Source organism: Pelodiscus sinensis, chromosome 1, assembly GCF_052426305.1.
Source record: "Pelodiscus sinensis isolate ZL-2025 chromosome 1, ASM5242630v1, whole genome shotgun sequence".
Lineage (NCBI taxonomy): Eukaryota > Metazoa > Chordata > Testudines > Trionychidae > Pelodiscus > Pelodiscus sinensis.
In genome coordinates, this window is record NC_143052.1 from 251,546,531 (window position 1) to 251,560,700 (window position 14,170).

The 14,170-nt window shown below is 41.5% G+C and overlaps 1 protein-coding gene across 1 annotated transcript in view; it reads left to right on the forward strand.

Moving 5' to 3' along the window:
- Positions 1-14,170, forward strand: part of FGF14 (fibroblast growth factor 14) — a 188,197-nt gene that overhangs the window by 110,951 nt on the left and 63,076 nt on the right. The window lies entirely within an intron of this gene.

Below are 14,170 nucleotides of genomic sequence, written 5' to 3' on the forward strand. Positions count from 1 at the left end.
TTAGCTATCCACAAATATGCCACCAGTGCTGAAGGACACCACGACATCATAACCACCAGAGTCTCAGTGCATAGCAGCACTCAAACATTTCTCAGCATCACAGGCACCAAAGCCTGAACTGAGTGAACCAGATCCCTGACACTGAGCATCACCATCGCCAGTGCCCTCCTCACCGGTGCCAATGGATAAGACACCTCTTCATTCCCCTAGGATTGAAGAACCTAGCCTACACCGGCATCCTTCTGAGAATATTTCATTCTCCCCTACACTCTCATCTCCAGGTACTGAACCCAGCACCAAACAGGAGAGCCATTTTTTCTCCCAGCACTCATCACCAATGGCTTCAATGAGATCTTGATGCTCAAGTAGGCACAGACCTTCGTACCATCACCCTCACTATCCTTGGGTCAATCACCTATGGCTATAGTCACTTAAAAAATACCAACCTCAGTGCCATCCTGGGAACCACAGGGCCAATACCATCCTTGAGCATCTCACTGGCACTAATCTTGTCACTTGATTGTAGCTACCCTGACGTGCACCCCAGCAAAGTGTTTCCCATAGACTATTCAATCCTCTCCAGCTCATCCTCCACCCTCACCATCAGCTAAGACTTATACCAGCCCAGTAGAGGAGGACAATGACTTACTACAATCGGAGTCAGACGGACAGCCTCCACTTCACAATCCTCGTCTGTAGATGAAGCGGTGTTCCCATCTTCTCTTCCTCCTCCAGCAGACAACCTGATAGAATTTCAGAAATTATTCAAGAGGGTAGCGTGGTCACAAGACATACCCTTACAAGAGGTGCAAGAAAACCAGCACAAGTTGTTAAGTATTTTACAACTTTCCAAGTCTTCTAAGATTGCCCCAGTAGGGACAGCCTCACCCTTGCCCCGGCTCCAGCCGCAGCATACCTGGCCACTTGTCACCTCACACTCAGCCTGCTTCTGTGTGGGGTAGAGGGTGGCAAGGAAATTCCTTTATGAGGAACCCTAGCGGTCAGAGCTAATCAAAAGCTGGGGCCATAGCCTGGCAATGTGCCACAGCTTGGCAGTTAGGGATTCATAGCCCACCACCGGTCCAGGAATAGGTCCAACCAAAATTGGCAACCCTATCGCTTATCCATAAATACAGCTCTGTTCTACTTGTTAATCTGATTTAAAAACAATGCTAAGTTGTGACTGAACCACAGAGTTCAATATCTTTTACTGGTATAATGCGTAAAGCTTCAGAAACATTAGGTTCACTGATATGCTGCTGCTGCTGTTTTTCTGGCATATTGTCCCCAGGGGCAAATGAGCAACCCACACTACCATGTCTCCTGGGAGCTTTGTATCAGTGCAATTAATTCTCATCTGAAATCCTTTCACATACTGTCAGCATAGAAAAAGCAGGTATGCCAAAGGATTTTAAGTGGCACTGATTTGGCAAAATGATGAGTGGAAAGGTTAAAATACATGCAGTATGGTATATTAACTTATAATTGTAATAAACCCTAAACATCACACAGAGTGTCTAGACTACAGTTTTAAAAAAAAAAAAAAAAAAAGCAGGCTTTTTTCAAAAAAATTCCCTGGCGTCTAGACTGCTGCCGCATTCTTTCGAAAGTAAATCGAAAATGCAGCAGTTTTTTTGACCGCGGAAAACCTCATTTTACGAGGAAGAACACCTTTTTTCAAAAGTGCTCTTTCCGAAAAAGGCTCTATGTAATGCAAACTGTGCTTTTTTGAAAGAGAACATCCAGACTGCCTGAATGCTCTTTTTCAAAAAAAATGGCTTGCTTTTTCAAAAGTACTGGTTGTAGTCTAGATGCTCTTTTTCGAAAGAGGCTTGCAGTCTATACGTAGTCTCTGTTACCAGATGTGCCCTGTAACAATGGACAGTCAAATAAATCAGAGAAGACCTTAAACCACAAAGCAGGGTATCTCTGTACCAAACTGAGAAAATCCTGATTGCCCTTCTTAGCAGCACAGAAGACCTAATGTCAATGAAGACAAAGGAATCATGCTAAGATAATGATAAGGTCAGAATGTATGCTGTATTATACTGTTTTTTTTAGTTGTTAATATCAGGTCTGATGGTTAGATTCAGGAGCCAGGAACTGGAACCAAAGTCAGAGTCAAGAGTCTGAGCTGGAGCCAGATTCAGGTGCCAAGCCAAAGATCAGAGCTGAAGACAAGGTAAATAGTCAATCCAGGATGTAGGGTGTAGTTGGAGTCAGGTGAAAGGAGCAGAGACCTGGAGCATGGCAAGAAAGCAGGTACAGTCAGGGGTCTGGGATAAGGAGAGCAAGAACAGGCAGGAAGACCATCAGGCAAGTAGGCAATGTCTATACAGGCAGCTAAGCAAAGATTCCTATAGTTGCTCAGACAACTTCATATGACTTTTTCTCAGCCAATTGGTAGGGCTGGAAGTCTCCTCTAAGTCAGGGGCTTTGTGGACAAGGCCCTTTGAAAACTAGAGCTGCACTGGTCCTCTCTTCCAGTTAGTTATGTATGGGGCTGCGTGGTAGCTAGGGTCTGAGAACCACTGAGGGCCAGGCCCATGAGCCCTCATCAAAATGCAGTATTAGTTTATGATTCAAGACATGTATGTTATTTGAAATTCCCAAAACTGACTCTTGCTTTTTGGCCTTATCTTGCTGCCTCAATTCCTATACCATTTCTATTTCTATAGAGACGGCAGCACACGCTGTCAAAGCGGAGATAATAGTGCGTTTCCTCATTATTCTGTCACATTGTCACTTTATGCTAAGTTACACACAGACTTTCATTGCCATCCAAGAAACCTGCAAATGCTTATTTGAGTTCTCATTTATAGTAGTAGTAATTTTAAACTGGCTTCATTAACAGACCCATATGTTTGCCTCTTAGTAGGTTAATCCATCACATTCATATAGAATCGTAGAATACTAGAGTTGGAAGGGAACTTGAGAGATCATCAAGTCCAGTCCCCTGCATTCACAGCAGGACCATCTAATTTCTGACAGATGTCTATCCAACCTGCTCTTAAATATCTCCAGTAATGGAGATTCCATAACCTCCATAGGCAATTTATTCCAGTGTTTAACTACCTTGACAGGAAGTTTTTACTAATGTCCAATCTAAACCTCCCTTGCTGCAATTTAAGCCCATTGCTTCTTGTCTTATCAGAGGCCAAGGAGAACAATTTTTCTTCCTCCTCCTTGTGATGCCCTTTTAGATACTTGAAAACTGCTATCATGTCCCCTCTCAGTTTTCTCTTTTTCTAAACTAAACAAGCCCAGTTCTTTCCCTCATAGCTAATGTTCTCTAGACCTTTAATCATTTTTGTTGCTCTTTTCTGGACTTTCTCTAATTTCTCCACATCTTTCTTGAAATGCGGTGCCCAGAACTGGACATAATACTCCAGGCCTAATCAGCACAGAGCAGAACGGAAGAATGATTTCTCATGTCTTGCTCACAACACTCCTGTTAATGCATCCCAGAATCATGTTTGCTTTTTTAGCAACGTCACACTGTTGAGTCATATTTAGCTTGTGCTCCACTATAGGGAAGTTTATTTACTAATTGAGTAATCGATAGATTTTTTATCGACTACTTGATTAGTTGATAAAGGTGGGCAGTTACAGTGCTCCGTCTAGGTCACGCTGGTTCAAGCATAGACTCCCCAGCTGCTGCTCTGCATTTTATAGCATGGGGAAACCAGCGTGCAGAGACACTGACTCAGTCTCTGCTCCATGAGTTTATCATCACTGATCATAACATACACCCTTCCTCCTCAGCTGCCACTCTGCATTTTACAGTACAGAGAAGGGTCAGTCCCTGCTCTATGGGTCTCTTAATAAAAGACTTCCCTGTACAGGCAGTCCCCGGGTTACGTACAAGATAGGGACTGTAGGTTTGTTTTTAAGTTGAATTTGTACGTAAGTCGGAACTGGTACATACTGTAGGGGAGACTCTAGCCAAACATTTCTCCAGAGCTCAGTTTTATTCTCCCACACCTCACTTCCCTCAGTCCTTTATTCTCAAGCTGAGGTGTCTGCTGAGAAAAGCTGCTCCGCATCTCCCTGGTCTGCTGGGGGGTGGGGGCGCTAGCTTCACGTCTCCCTGGTCTGCTGGGGGGGAGGGGCGCCTAGTTTCGCATCTCCCTGGTCTGCTGGGGGGAAGCAGCTAGTGCGGGGTTGCCTCACCCCGTTTGTAAGTAGGGATCCGATGTAAGTCAGATCCATGTAACCCGGGGACTGCCTGTACTGTAAAATCCAGAGTGGCAGCTGGGAGGGGAGAGGGTTGTGTGCTGACTCATAAAAGACCCACAGAGCAGGGACTGAACCAGCATCTCTATGAGTCCACTATGACCCCTAGATACCTTTCTGCAGTATTCCTTCCTAGATAAAACAAAAGACAGGACTATGCAGCACTTTAAAGACTAACAAGATGGTATATTAGGTGATGAGCTTTTGTGAGCCAGACCCACTTCCTCAGAACAATATGTGGAAGAAAATTGGCACGACCATATATACCAAAGTGATACAATCAAAAAAAGTGAACACACATAAAATTGACGAATCAGATATAAGAACAGAGGAGGGATGAGGGGGGAAGGTTAGTATCTGTGAGGTAATGACATTAGGGGTGATAATAGGGGAAGCTATCTTTGTAATGGGTGAGATAATTAGCATCTTTGTTAAGATCCATACATAAAGTGTCAAATTTAAGCATGAATGACAGTTCTGACAGTTCGTGCTTAAATTTGACACTTTATGTATGGATCTTAACAAAGATGCTAATTATCTCACCCATTACAAAGATAGCTTCCCCAATTATCACCCCTAATGTCATTACCTCACAGACACTAACCTTCCCCGTCACCCCTCCTCTGTTCTTATATCTGATTCGTCAATTTTATGTGTTAATTTTTTTTTTTATTGTATCACTTTGGTATATATGGTTGTGCCAATTTTCTTCCACATATTGATCTGAGGAAGTGGATCTGGTCCACGAAAGCTCATCACCTAATAAACCATCTTGTTAGTCTTTAAAGTGCTGCATAGTCCTGTCTTTTGTTTCAGCTAGGCCAGACTAACATGGTTGCATCTCTATCACCTTCCTAGATAGTCACTTCCCATTCTGTATGTGTGAAACGGATTGTTTCTTCCTAAGTAGAGCACTTTGCATTTCTCCTTATACAACTTCATCCTGTTTACCTCAGACCATTGCTCTGGTTTGTCCAGATCATTTTGAATTATGACCCTATCCTCCAGAGCAGTCGCAATCCCTCCCAGCTTGGTATCATCTGCAAACTTAATAAGCGTACTCTCTATCATCAACCACCAAGTGCTAAACGCCTGTTGGTGTCCTATGCCTCCCTCACTATTTTGTTCCATCTTTCCTTGTCCAGTGCAGAGTGGCTTAGTTTCTGTAGACTAGCTCCGCACCAATCCATTATATCATCTACCCATTCTCTGTGGGATCTGCCTCTCCTATTTGGACCATCCATTATGCCGAATAATGGTCTTAACTTTTTGCTTGTCGTTCATTCTGCAGATATGCCTGAATAGCTGTAACTTCTGTTGTATAACCTTCTGCAGTAGATTCTGTTTAGGCTGTATCTTTCTATGTAATTCCTCATTATATAGAAATCCTGCATCCATCCTATTCTCGGGATCTTTCTATAACTCCTCCTCTCGGACGCCTATATCCTTCTCTTTGAATCTTTTGTTATCACCCATGTCTCATGAGACATGGGTGATAACGAAAGATGCAGACGTTTTCAAGGCACTCAGCTTCATGTGCTAAATACACACCTTTTCAAGACGCTCAGCTTCATTCCTAAGTTAATCGCTTTACTTTTCCAGATCTTATCCATCACCTTCAAACTCACTCTTGCTTTCGCTATTCTAGTCGCTGTTTCCTTTTCACAGTCTAGATCATACATCATGTTGTTCTCCAAATACGTGAACTTCTCTATGTTCTCTAGTTTGATCCCATCTACACTGATCTTCCTTCCTATTTCCTTATCTCCAAATACCATTGTCTTTGTTTTATCGATTTTCATAATCGGTCCATACTACTTCCCATCCTCAATTAGCACCTGCACTGTTCTCGCTAGCTTCTCTTCATCTTCCTCTATGATAACTATATTATCTGTGAACCTCAAATTTTTAATTCTCATCCCATGCACCGATATCCCTTCTACCTCTTTCTTGACCTTGTCCATCTCTCTCTCTAAGTGCGTGATGAAAATACTGGCGATATCGGATCTCCTTGTCTCGTACCTCTACTCATTCTAAACCAACTTCCCAACTCTCCGCACGTTCTCATCGCTGCCTCCGCATTATTGTTGATATCCTTCAACAACCATATCAGTCTGCTATCCACTCTGTATGACTCCAACACTGCCCAAGTCAAATTCTGATCTATACTATCAAATGCCTTCTGAAAATCGACAAAGCAGTTGTAGATGTACTTGTTCTTTCTCTGAGCTTTCTCTGCTATCAATCTTAGTGCCAATATCTGCTGTATGGTACTTCTGTCTTTCCTGAATCCCGCTTGCTCATCCGCTAGATGTTTTTCTCTCTGCGATCGCAATCTCATCATCAGTATTGTCATCAGCACCTTGCTTAGATGATTCATTAAGGCAATAGATCTGTAGTTCTTGCACTCCAACACGCTTCCTTTCTTGTATATGCCATCATCTAAATAATCGATGAAGATACTGAACAGATCTGGTCCCAAACCAGACCCCTGCAGAAACCTACTTGTTATGCCCTTCCAGCAGGATTGGGAACCATTAATAACTACTCTCTGAGAATGGTTATCCAGCCAGTTAGGCACCCACCTTATAGTAGCCCCATCTACGTTGTATTTGCCTAGTTTATTGATAAGAAGGTCATGTGACAATGTATCAAATGCTTTACTAAAGTCTAGGTATACCTCATCCATGGCTTCTCCCTTATCCACAAGACTCGTTATCCTATCAAAGAAAGCTATCACATCGGTTGACATGATTTATTCCTTACAAATCCATGCTGGCTATTGCCTATCACTTTATTATCTTCCAATTGTTTGCAGATGAATTCCTTAATTACTTGCTCTGTTATCTTCTCTGGCACAGAAGTTAAGCTGACTGATCTGTAGTTTCCTGGGTTGTTCGGATTTCCCTTTTTATAGATGGCCACTATATTTGCCCTTTTCCAGTCTTCTGGACTCTCTCCCAACTTCCATGACTTTTCAAAGATGATAACTAAAGACTCACATACTTCCTCTATCAGCTCCTTGAGTATTCTAGGATGTATTTCACCAGGCCCTAGTGACTTGGAGAGGTCTAACTTTTCTAACTAATTTTTAACTTGTTCTTTTTCATTTAATTTTATTTTTATTTTATTTTAACTTCTAAAACCTACCCCATTCCCACTAACATTCGCTATGTTAGGAATCCAGTCACCATCAATCCTCCTGACAGAAATGAAAACAAAGAAGTTGTTAAGCACCTATGCCATTTTCAAGTTTCTTGTTGTTTCTCCCGCTTCACTGAGCAGTGGGCCTACCCTGTCCTTGGTCTTCCTTTTGCTTCTAATATATTTGTAGATATATTCTTGTTACACACCCCTCTTTCCCTTGTCACACACTGCCTTCACCCAGGACAAACCAAATCAGATTTTTTAGGAAATCATCTCAGATTCATGAGACAGTGGTTGTAGAAGACTTGCTTTTAGACAAGACACATAACAGTGGCTAGATTTCTCAAAAGATCATTTTAATTTGGGTGTAGCACACCCAACATAAATAAACAGTGTACGTAACTGTTCCTCTTCACTCAGTAACTTGATTTTCCCTGATAAAGAATCTCTCAAAATGAGCATTGTACATCACCATTTAAGCTTCCGAGGTAGTGAGAGTACCATAGAAAGCCAGCAGAGAGGATCATGCTGAACCATTGGAAATTATGGATGGTTTCTGTATACAGTACCAACTTTTCTGAGTATGGTGCCCCTTCTTCCTCCCTCCCTCCCTGTGCCCAGAACAAAATGGTGGCAGAGAAGAGAAATATCTATCAATGCATTCTGTCATTGTCCTCTCCCTGGGATTTATTCAAGGATCCAAGTTTCCTGAGAGGTATTAGACCAACTACCTTTTGATTTTTGCTTTTAACTCTGTGCGCCAAAGAAAACATGTCTCAGCTCTAGGACAGATAGCAGTCACTTGTGGACCTGTAACAACTTTTCTGAGCATTAAAATGTCATGTCTTTAAATCCCTGCGTTTTGCAACCCTGCAGGACTACTGGCTGCTGGAAAGAAGGGAATTCCAAATGTTCACTCAGCCACAGCACTCACTATTAGCCTATAAGGACTTTAATAGTGTGCATTTTTAAATATGGAAAAGCTATTTTAAAATCATGTTTAGAGAGCACTGTACAGTTTGAGAGCAACTAAAGTACCTCAGATTGGCAGAGAAATAAAAAACAAACATAGTCCCGATAAAATAACATTTTAAACTTTCTAAAACATTTCTAAATTGTTTTTTTTCTGTAAGGCCTCTTCCACATCAGACATTTTAGCAGTATTTGTTTTATGATGTTCCAAATAACTCATCCATGGATTGGTCAATTGTGAGTAACATTCCAAACTCATGAATTTTACGCAGCACTCATATATTCCGTGGATAACATATTCATGCTTTTAAACTGTACCTATCTGTATACGACTTCCCTGCACCATTAGCCATGTGCTTTTTATCCTTTATATATATATTGTATAATGGGGTAAAGTTCACTTATGCTTGAGGAAACAAGAAGGTTAATGAAACATAAAAATTGCATATTTTTCCATTATTAAGCTCTCCAGGAATCAAGCAGAGATGAGCTGAAAATTTGTAATGCATCTTAATTTAATGCTGTTTATTTTGTACATTTTTTTTACCAGAAAGCTTTCAGCTTCAAGGAGATATATATAGCATAGTATAAAATGTCTGGAATGAGAGCTATGACCCAGATAATTCTCTCCCCATGAACATAAACATTGGGACTATACCACCTCTACACTGTGTAAATAGACACACACACACCTGTGGTATGTTAATATACTTAAAATGACAGATGACATCAAAAATTACTGTGGAGTACTAGGGGCTTAATCCATCTATAGATGACAATAGCATCTTGCCTTTGATACCACTTAGAATTGGTTTGGGTGTAAATACTGACTGGTATTTTACAATTAACTGTTTCTTTTGTGCTACTTCATGCCATGTTTGTTTGTTGTCCTGGATTTTTTAAACTATAGCATGCAGAAGCCTTCATAGATTGTAGACACAGGCAGGGACCAGTGATAGACTTGCTGGGCCCCTGGACAAGGCATGAGGGCCCCAGCTCTGTGCTCCCAGAAGAGGTAGGGCCATGGTGGAAGGAGCAGACAGCCCTCAGCACTGCCCAATGCATGCCACACTCCCTCCTCCCTTCCCCTCCCTCACACACAGGGAGCCCTCAGAGCCACTCAGAGCATGCCACTTGATGGCAATTTAAAGGGCCAGGGGCTCCAGCTTCTGTCAGTTCCATAATAACAGCAGAGTCAGCTGGGAGCCCCGGGCCCTTTTGAAACACCAAGCCCAGGACAATTGCCCCCTTAGTCCCCATCCCTCCCCAGTCTGTTGACAGGCCCGGCAGGAACACACTAATTTTCTAACCTGACTTCCTGCAGAACACAGACATGTTTGAACAAGAGCACCTCTTTTAGAAAAGCAGCCAGTCTTCCTTTTAAAATTGCCAGTGATGAAAAATCTGCCATGCCACTTGGTAAATTGTTCCAGAGATTAATTCCCACACTGTGAAATAATTTGCACCTTATTTCCTGCTTGATTTTTTCCTCTCTTCAATTTGCAGCCATTTGATCTCATTGTACCTTTGTCTGCTATATTAAAAGGCCTATTTTCAACTATTAGTTCCCTATATGGATGCTTATAGATTGTGATCAAGTCACCCCTTAACTTTCCCTTTGTTAAGCCAAATAAATCAAGCTCCTTGAGCCTATCATATTCAGACATATTTTCCAGGCTTTTGATTATTGCTATGGCTCTGCTCTTGAACCCTCTGCAATTTTCATCATCCTTCTTGAACTGTGAATGCTAGCACTGGACACAGTATTTCAGCAGCAGTTGCACCCATGTCAAATACAGAACTAAAACTTTATTTTTAAATGTTATTGCTATTCTTAGTCTAAGCCGTCTCCTTTAATTCTCCTCTGATATTTCCTTTATAAGCTCAATGCCACGTGAACTCCAACTACCTGCACTCGGCTTCATAGGAGGGAAATTGCTCTCAGTTTAATTCATCAGGTAGTTATCGGCCTAGATTTTCCTCCTTTAGATGTCCCCTATTTCTCCATCATCCTTCTGGGATTATCTGAGTGTGCCCCCCAGGCTGCCTATTTTCCTGTCCTATTGGTGGCTATTCTTCTTCAAAGGGCATTCTGGTGGCTATTTAGTTCTGTGTAGGGAACAGAAGCTTTTGAAACAGCTGTGATTCTACTGCACATCAGTTTCAAAATGTAATGAGCATTGAAAAACAGCTTTCATTTGTTCAAATATTGTTTGCATCTACATAATTTAAACAGTTGGGAAGTCATGCTTTTGTTGTTTTAATGCTTACTACTGTGACACATCTTGAAGCAGAGCTGTGAAGGCAGCAGAAATCTTTCAAATTAATCCAATTTGCCTTGGCACTATACAAGAGTACTTTGAAGAGGAGAGGACTCTAGAGGACTGTGCTGTGCTCATGTCACTGAAAGTGCTAGAGAACTGCAGAGAGCCTTTAACAGATGAGAGTAGCCTGAAGAATTAATTTAAAAGTGTCCTCTCTTTTCTCCTTGCCATTTTTGGTAGGCCTGTCTCCCTCACAGAGCAGTATCCGATTGAATCAAAGAGTCTTTCACTGATCTCTTGGTACAGGTTGCACCTCTAAAATCTGGGGTTCTCTGGTCCGGCAACATCGGTTGTCCGACATGACCGTGGATGTTCCAGGATCAGAGAGACCTAGCATGCTGCAGGGTGAGTGGGGGCCCAGGAGCCAGCACACAGCTCATCTGGTCTGCGAGGGGAGCCAGGAAGCCCGGTTGGGAGAGCAGCGGGGTGGGGGCAGCAGGGAGCCCAAAATGGCCTCCCCGATCCCGAAAAATCCCTCATCCAGGACCAGTCATGTCCCAATGGTGCTGGACCAGGGAAGTCCAATCTGTATCAAGCTTAAGGACATTTTTGAAAGCTGAAGAGTATGAGTAATACAGAAGTTGAGGGTGGTGAGGAGGCCCACAAATTACAGCTTAATAAATGGTTTATCCCAATAAATAAGATTAATCTGAAAAGGGAGTGCATTTGTTAGCTAGTATTCAGACTCAGATGTGTTGAAGCCCTCAGCTATTTCTTGTTATTCAGCACATTAAAGTCTGTGCACGTTGACTGATAAACAAACAATTGTGCTATTGCTCATCTATGCCAATAATCCAAAAACAATTCTTTGCTGAATTACTAAAAAATGGCTACTACTTAGTTTCTGCCCATGCCAATCCTGCAAATAAAACCAGCAAATTCATTCCTTTAGCTTTCAGGTGTGTCTAGTTTCTTCAGGTCTTTTGAAATGTGTATCCATCCACATGCTTGCCACAGAAAGTCAAAAATCACGTTTTTGGTATGGTAAGGCTGATATTTTTACTAACTTTTCTAATAATAGATTAATGAAAGTTTATTGAATTCCACATGGAAACTGAAGTAATGAATAGGAACCAGATAAGCTGGGGGGTGGGAAGGAGAGGGAGGGAAGAATGTGGAGAATCTATATCAGTGTTTCTTAAACTGTGTTCTGGGGCACACTGGTGTGCCACAAGGCAGTTGGAGGTGTGCCACGGAGAACAATAGAGTTCAAAATGACTGCCCTTAAAAAACCACCACAACATTCTGACCCCATTGATTTCTGATGGAGGCATTTCCCAGGAAGGGAGAAGTGTTCTATGATATAGCACTATTTCTCTCAAGACTGGTTCCAATTGGTTTTCCAACTATGTTTAGTCAGAAGTGAGCATATTGCACAACCTACAACTTCTGCACTTAAACATCTCCTGTGGTACACACAAGCACAGAAATCAAGCTCATGAACTCAGGAAACCAGAAAAAACAACAGTACTAGTTTCAGGTAGTCACATATCCTCTCTGCTTAGTGAAAATAATTTGGGTAATTTGCCACAGTACGTATGGCTGAATCTTTTTTTTTAATATCAATCCACGATCACATCAATATGTTCCTGGCAAATCTGTGAACTGCTCTTGTTTTAGGATGAGCAGAGAGTGCATTTGTCAGTGTGTATGGTGTCAAGTGTTGAAAGGTTTCCTTATTCCATGGTATGTGTGATGATAAGTAATGTTGATGTCCTTTGTAAAATAGCTTCCAGAAACAGATTTCTCCATGTCAAAAAGTTTTAGTATCTCATGGTGGGAGCCAAAGGGTTCCGGTCATTATATATCTGGGTAGCAACACTAGGGTGGAAAATATTTATTTTTCTTTTTAAAATTTTACAATAGAACAATAATTGAGTTAGGCATTGTGTTACTGTTGGGGGGGGGGAGGGACAGTCACTAATTTCATCATTCCTGAAAGCTGTTTCTTTGAGTAAGTGTGTCCATCAGTTGATCAAGAACACTCAAATTACTGTAACATACCTTCCTTCTATGGAAAGTGAATAAAAGAGTTTTCTAAGATGTGTTGTTCAAAAAAATCAGAATAAATTAATCACAAACTCCTAAATAGTTTTGTCATTAAGGCTGGAGTGCAACTTGGAAAAGCTAAGCACTATTCCTGGCTCTACCATAGATGTTATACATGGACTTTGGGCAAATCACTTAATCTTTTCTTGCCTCAGTTCCCTATCTTTATAATGAAGATGATAATGATCTCTGTGTCTCAGATGTGTGATAAGGATGAATTCAGTAGTTCGAGACCCTGAGGGGGAGGGAGTGCAGTAGCTGTGACTGCAACTGTGCCACTCTAGTGCCACAGCATAGACGAAAAAGCATCTCCCATCAACCTAGCTAATTGCACTCTCTGAAAGGCAGTAGCTAGGTTGGTGAAGATTCCTTCCCCTTCCCTCCCCATCTACACTGGGACTTGGGTCAATCTAACTACAGTGCTTAGCACAAAATTATTCCCAGATTTGAGCAACATAGCTAGATTAAGCTATCTTAAGGGTAGACCAAGCCTCAGATACTACAGTGATTGAAGCCATAAAATATATTTAACATAAGAACAGCCATACTGGATCATACTAAAGGTCCATTTAGCCCAATACCTGTCTATCGACAGTGGCAAATGCTAGATGCCCCCACGCGATCCCTCTCCTGTCATCCATTTCCGGACAAACAGAGGCTAGGGACACTATTCCTACCCAACCTGGCTAATAGCCATTGATGGACCTAACCTCCATGAACATATATCTAGCTCTTTTTCAAACCCTGTTAAAGTCCTAGTCTTTACCACATCCTCTGGCAAGGAGTTCCACAGGTTGACTGTGCACTGTATGAAGAAAAACTTCCTTTTGTTTGTTTGAAACCTGCTACCTATTAATTTCATTTGGTGACTCCTTATTCTTATGTTATGGGAACAAGTAAATAAGTTTTCCTTATTCATTTTTTCCACACCAGTCATGATTTTATAGACCTCTATCATAGCCCCCTCTTACTCTCCTCTTTAAGTTGAAAATTATTTACGTATTTTTAATCTTTCTTCATATGGGACCCATTCCAAACCCCTAATCATTTTTGTTGCCCTTTTCTGAACCTTTCCCAATGCTGATGTATCTTTTGAGAAGAGGCAACCACATCTGTACAAAGTATTCAAGATTGATAGATATAAGTCTTCAGTTTTCATAATGTACAGAAAATATCTTCTCATAATTGTCTTAACTAAACATTGAACTGGTATCTATCCACATTAACAGAATTTGAATTTTCTAGATTCTGATTTCTTTTCCACCTGTAAATATCCAATTCTTCAGTGCATTTGCACCTATGCAAATGTGAGGAGGCTGACCCAAGTGTGTCCAGAGAGATATTGTTAATAACAAATACATAGCCTTTTAGGTTGGATCTGCCTGGTCCAGCACCCTCAGGACCTGACCCATCGCAAATGAGGGGATTTACTGGACTGGAGA